Raw genomic sequence first — 6,818 nt, 5'->3', positions numbered from 1 at the left:
TATTAGATACTTAAAAAAAGTAAGGCAACAAAGTGACACGTAAATTTATTAAGTAGATTTAAAGTTCTTCAACTTTAAATAAAAACTACTGAATTATTTAACCAAATTAAAATAAAACAAATGAGTACATTCTATTTTAAAAATGTGTTTAAATGAATTGTATTTAGTAATCTGATGGCAAAAGATGAGTTATGTAGCAAAAAAAATATTAAGTAAATCAAACACAATTTCTCAAGAAAAGTTATTTATATTTATGCAGAAAATGTAACTTTTTTTATACATATTTGGTGGAAATTAATTAAAATCTACTGAAAATATAGAGGATTACTTATTAATATGTACTTAATATTTGGTAGAAATATATTTTAATCTACTCATTATTTCCTAATTACGTTTACCTAAAATAATTGATCAAATTTATGCTTAATTAAGTATCACAATGCTTTAAGTCTATTCAATACATTTGATTGTCACTTTGTTGCCATACATTTTCTTAGCACAATCTACTCAATACTTTGGCTTTTTTGTAGTAAGCTTTACTTAACACCACAACAACATCACAGCGCAATAAAGGACAGTAAACACACATGTAATAGTGCAAACTTCTGTAAACAAGCTTATAAAACATTTTTAATACTATATTATGCAAATGTAAAATTTTGGGAGGATCAACAAAAAAGGCTGCAAAACATGCATTTCAGGCAAAAAACATTCACTCGACTTATGGTGTATAATGTTGGTAAACAATGCTTAACACAGGATCTTGTTCACAAATTGACTAGGCTCCCATCAGTGTATAAAGATCCATTATTACTGAAAGATTCTGCATTGATTTTTGAGGTAGTCAGGAGAATTCTGCTCTTCTTGAATTCTTCTGTTGCTCTTGCAATGTACATTTCAGTTTCATAAGCCAACTTGGGAATGGGAAATGTTTTTGGCCATGGCTGAGATGGTTCTCTGTTACTGTGCCTCTGCAAGATAAGAGTGTCCTGTGATGAAGACGATCCACTAAATGACTCTGATGCAGAGTCACTGTCAGTAGTTGAACTGCTTAAACTTTCATCCACTGGAAATAAGTTGAGAATGACCGAAGGCGAGGTGACAACCCTTATTGAGTCCTTGTGTTTGATTTGGTCTGTTTCTTGAGAGTAAAGAAATCTTCGTATTCTGGGTCAAGATATTGAAGACTGAACTCGTCAAATATACTTAAAGTCTCCTTCACGATAGTTTGCAGCTCCTCCACGGTGGATGGGATGCCGAAGGATCACCTTCTCAATTTAGTCATCAATCAATATTCAGAGTTTGGCCACCATCTCTGTGTTCCTCACAAGACTGTGAAAAGACAAGTTCAACAGCATCACAGACAGAAGAGATAAAATATGAATATAAATATTAAATTGATAGTTAACCTTCAGTAAAGAGGTTATTTTGCTGTTACCAAAGAAACGTATTTGTAGTAGTAACTAAAATAAACTATAAAACAGATTGAAACAGTAAAGGATAAGTGAGGATTCAGTTACCAATGATTGTTTTTACTGTCAGCAACACAATAACTTGAAACAAAACATCTATCAATTTCCTGACAATAGATGGTCATTCTCAGGAGCCATCAGTGTGTGTGTATGTAAAAATGTATGTATGTATGTATGTATGTATGTATGTATGTATGTATGTATGTAAAAATGTATGTTTGTTTGAATGTAAGCATGCATGTATGTTTTTATGCAGACTGGTGAGGAGGGCCGGCTCTGTGGTGGGTGCAGAGCTGGACTCACTGGTGACAGTGGCAGAGAAGAGGTCTCTGGACAAAATACTCTCCATCATGGACAACACACAACACCCTCTGCACAGCACCTTTACCGGGCAGAGGTGAAGGTGCTGCTGTCACAGTCGTGCTCCACGGACAGACTCAAGAACTCTTTCGTCCCCCTGGCCATCAGACTGTACAACACGTCACTGTCACGGCAGGGAAGAAGCGCACGGTGATCCCTGGACTCTTTTTTCGCTTTTTCTCACTCCTCATCTGCACCGCTGACCTCAGAGTCAGCCTCCAGTTGGACACTTTACTGCATATTGATAGTCACCTTACTGAGCACTGGTCACTTTAACGATAATCACCCTAATCATCTGGTTCCACCCTACTGTATTGCTATGCTACATCTGTAAGGGTTGACATGATCACCCTAACTAGGTCAAGTTTCACTCTATTGTCTTCAACACTTAATGCTAATATGCTCCTCAATAGTTGGGTACTTAATTGGCAATCACCCGAATCATCCCTGGTCTCACCTCTTTGTCTTAGGACACTTAATGCAAATCACTGCTCACTGTTTTAACGACTGTTTAACGACTGTAATCACACCTCGGGCATAAGCTCAAAGACCTCTGTACATACACCCAGCACACACAGCACACATGCTTCTCTCATGCAAACAGCGCACATGCTTCTCTCTCCTCACAGGTTAGGTACACCATGCTACATAAGTTTTAAATCTTATGCTAATGCCTTAACTCTTAGTCACATAGGGGCTGCTAAATCTTGTTTGAGGGATTATTGTATAGAGAGGGGAGGGGGGACAGCGGGTGTGTATTGTATTGTAACCGATGTTTTGTACTGTAACCAATGTCTTGTGTCTTGTGTCCTGCCTGTCTGTATACTGCTACTGGATGCCCTGAATTTCCCTCGGGATCAATAAAGTATCTATCTATCTATCTATCTATCTATCTATCTATCTATCTATCTATCTATCTATCTATCTATCTATCTATCTATCTATCTATCTATCTATCTATCGTGCAGGTATGCATGTATGTATCTTTGTTTGTATACATGTATGTGTGTGCATGTATGTATGGAACATTAGTATAATTTATTTAATTAAAAGGAAAAGCAGATGTGACGCTTGAGTGTGACCAAGCGTTTTCCTCCCACAATGTATGTGGACAAGGAGTACACATCACCAAGTTTCTGATGCTCCAACAGAGCTTTTGTTCTCTGATAAACTGCACACAGTTGACCCAAAATCTTTTTTTATATTGTATAGGTCTGAATTACATACTCTAAGTGAAATTTGGTGTCATAAAATACTGTATAATCTGTTGCCAAACATACCTGTTGATAGACCGAGTTCCTCATCAAGGGGATATTTCTCTGTAAGATAAAAGGAGAACATTAACTTAGACCAGACACATACTCAGCTGGATAACAAGACAAGTCAAGACACTTTTATAACTGATATCAAATTATGGCACAAAAAAGTGCATAATCTTTGAATTTAAAGTTTTGTCAAATCAAATATTGTTACCCTTTGTCATTAATAGTATTCGAAGATTAATTGTCATCAGTTTTAGTGGCAGGAGACAGTCTGTGGGTAAGCATCATCAGCCTTTTTGTCTTTGTACAAGCTCCAGCATCTTGCTAACAATGAGTAGTTAACTTTTTCCCAGGATACAGACAGCTCAGCTCATGTTATCATTGTGGCCAGATAAAGCCTTCAATGTATGAACAGTATGAAACTAAATGCTTGTACATATATATATATATATATATATATATATATATATATTTTTTTTTTTTTAACTTAATGTCAGTTGAGACAACATAATGTTTGCTTATTGTATCTAACTCACCACAGACTGCTGTCCTTTTTCAGCCATGAGCTTTGAAGAAGGCGGTTTAAAACATGTTCCCTGGTTCATGTCTGTCGGTTAGTATGTGTGTGTGTGTGCGCGCGCGGTGGGGGGAGGGAAAAAGTACGTATTGGAAAAAGAGTTAAAAATAGCCTTTGGGGACTATGGTAATATGTGCGCATTTAAATTTGAACTAAATTCAGCGATAACTGTCACAGTCTTTATTGTGTAGGAGTGCATGAACCTATGGAGACATATGCAGAGACAATGCTAGTTTGTTAGCTCCATAGCTCCCGAAAGTTGAGCTGCTCACGCTCTAATTCAGAAAAATAGTCTTATTGTGACTAAACAGGTAATTAAAAGTTGTAGGCTACTATTTAAAAATGTTCAACTTCTACAAGCACTTGGTACCAAACGGTTGACTAACGTCAGTAAAGCAGGTCTTACCTTTGGAAAAAGTCGAGTCCTCAAAGTGTGGCAGCTGATGATGAACGTTGCTCCGTGAAGAGAAAATGTGTGGGCGGAAGTCTATTGAGACTAAAATCAAACACCTCTTCTTAATTAAAATTAATCAATTTTTTGCATTTGTTATGTTCCGATCCAAAAATAATTACATTTTACATACATTTTCAAAGTTGTTTTTACACACACTCAATCGCTGTAAAATTTTACAAAGAATGTCTTGATATTTGTTTAATTTAACAAACTATTCGTCAAAACAGTCCATAGTTTTTTTTTATTATGTATATTTTACTTGAATTTATCTGGTAAATATTAACTAACCCCAATCTCAGTTTTTACAGTGCAGGCTTACGAATGATACCCGTTAGAAAAAACAGCCCCAAGAAGGTTTTCATTTCTGAAACTGTGCATGAATTCTAGCATGTGCAGAAGCACCATTCTTAGCTTGAATACACTGATCTTCATAAAAGTTGGTCTGATCAACAATGTTCTGTATCAGTTCATCAGACAAGAACAACTCAATAAAGTCAACCGGTTGTTCTGAAACAAGAGCAGCAGCATCATTTAGAGGTCCAGGATTTTCAGTGAAAGGAAAGTCTTTTGGTTGCCAGTTCATTTCTTTCCACATCAGATTACCTGGACCAGGACCTGCACCTGGCTGGTTTACAGAGCCTCTTGCTTGGTCACCAGGTACTTGACCACCACGCCCATGAGATCCACAGGTCCGACCTCTGCCTCTTTGCTGTGTTCGACCTGTAAATAATTAGAATGACAATTTTTTTTTATTCGACAGTGTGATGTGCACGAAGAGAGAAAAGCTATTTTTCGGCCTCTTCATATCATATCTTACCTCTTGCACCTTGGGTAGGTCTGCATAAAGGAGACCTGGGCCTTGAATCCCTGGACTCTGCATTTGGAAAATGACAGTAAAATGTCTTTCAAATATTCATTTGATAAATAGTTTGTATAAAAAATGAAAGATAAATTATTTATTCTTCATCTCCTCTAACAAATTAGCAGATGCTCTCATATAGTATCTTATAATCATACAATCCAAGTAACATACTATCAAACTAAAAAAAACATGTCATCAAATCTCACCTCTTGCACCTCGGGAATGTCTGGACCTCGGAGACCTGGATCTTGGGAACCTGGACTCTGTGTCTAGAAAATGACAGTAAAATGTCATATAAACATTAATTTGGTAAATAGTTTTGTACAAATTGAGATGCAAATTATTTCTTCTTCATCTGCTCTCGCAAATTAGCAGATGCTCTCGCCTTGTAGTATCTAATAATCATACAATCTTAGTAACTTACTATCAAACTAAATAAAACACCATATTAGCATATCTCACCTCTTGCACCTCCGGTGGGTCTGTAAGAAGGAGACCTGGACCTCGGAGACCTGGACTCTGTGTCTAGAAAATGACAGTAAAATGTCATATAAACATTCATTTGGTAAATAGTTTGTACAGAAAGAAAGATAAATGATTTATTTTTCATCTCCTCTCACAAATTAGCAGATGCTCTCGTCGTGTAGTGTCTAATAATCATACAATCTAAATAACATACCATCAAACTAAATAAAACACCCTTATCATAACTCACCGCTTGCACCTCAGGTATGTCTGTGTAAAGGAGACCTGGACCTTGGAGACCTGGACTCTGTGTCTGGAAAATAACAATAAAATGTCCTTCAAAAATATGTTTGGTACATAGTTTATGTACAGAAATGAGAGATATGTTATTTCGACGTCATCGCATCTCATGAAAAAGCAGATGCGTATGCTATCACGGTGAATCAAAAAAATAACGTGATCATATCTTACCTCTTACACGTCCTGAAGGTCTGAATGTAGAGCCTGAATCCCTCCACTCGGTGTCGCCACTGCTGTCTTCATCCAAATCAGTTTCACGAACGTCAAAAAAGGAATTATCAGAGTCTGTATCGATAACTAACTCTAAAGCTTGGGCAGCCGAATATCTCCTTGCTGGCGCCGGCATGTTTGTACTATTCAAGAGCTTATCTTTTAGACGCGCGTCAAACTCATAGACTGATAGAACGCCACTGGCGCGAAAATAAGAACAAAGGAGATGGGTTTTTTTTTTTGACTTTCCCGCGGGTGGTCTTGTTTGTTTGTTTTTGGCCACACAGTCCTGTAACTTTTTCACAATATATCCGCCAGAGCACCCCCTATCGTATTTCACTGAAAACACCAATTGACGGAAAATCTCGTCAATGGCGGGGAACGGTTGGGTTCCAAATGACGGAAAATTCCGTCAATGGCGGGGAATGACTTAATCACTCACCCATTCTTATATAGGTTTAGTGAGCCTTGATAGTTAATCACTTAAATGGTCTTTTCCTTAATAGGAATTGGTTACTGGACTAGATGTCAGTTGATGATAAGAAAGGCCAGGTAGAAAGTGTCTCCAGATTGGATAACTGTAATTCTCTTAGCAGGGTGCTATGGTAAATCTCTAAAGACCCTTCAGCTAGTCCAAAACGCTGCAGGTCGTGTATTGATTAGAACTAGGAAAAGGGACCACATTACTCCTGTATTGGCTTCTCTCCACTGGCTCCACTGGTTCCTAAATGTACTATGGGAGGTCGAGTCTTCAATTATCAGGCGCCCCTCCTCTGGAATCGTCTACCAGTCGGGTCCGAGAGGCAGACACACTATGTACTTTCAAGAATAGACTTAAAACTTTTCTTTTTCGATA

The 6,818-nt window shown here is 37.5% G+C and overlaps 1 long non-coding RNA gene across 1 annotated transcript; it reads right to left on the bottom strand.

Moving 5' to 3' along the window:
• Window positions 1-5,193: 5,193 nt before the first annotated feature.
• Window positions 5,194-6,148, bottom strand: LOC306833305. The gene is made up of 3 exons (XR_013780339.1): window positions 5,738-6,148; window positions 5,450-5,499; window positions 5,194-5,256 (listed from the first exon to the last, which is right to left on the bottom strand). It is a non-coding gene; the product is annotated as an uncharacterized lncRNA (long non-coding RNA).
• Between the last annotated feature and the right edge of the window lie 670 nt (window positions 6,149-6,818).

The sequence above is a fragment of the Symphodus melops genome (genome assembly GCF_947650265.1).
Source record: "Symphodus melops genome assembly, chromosome: 12".
In the NCBI taxonomy this organism is placed as follows: Eukaryota; Metazoa; Chordata; class Actinopteri; order Labriformes; family Labridae; genus Symphodus; species Symphodus melops.
This window is presented reverse-complemented; position numbering and strand designations above follow the sequence as displayed.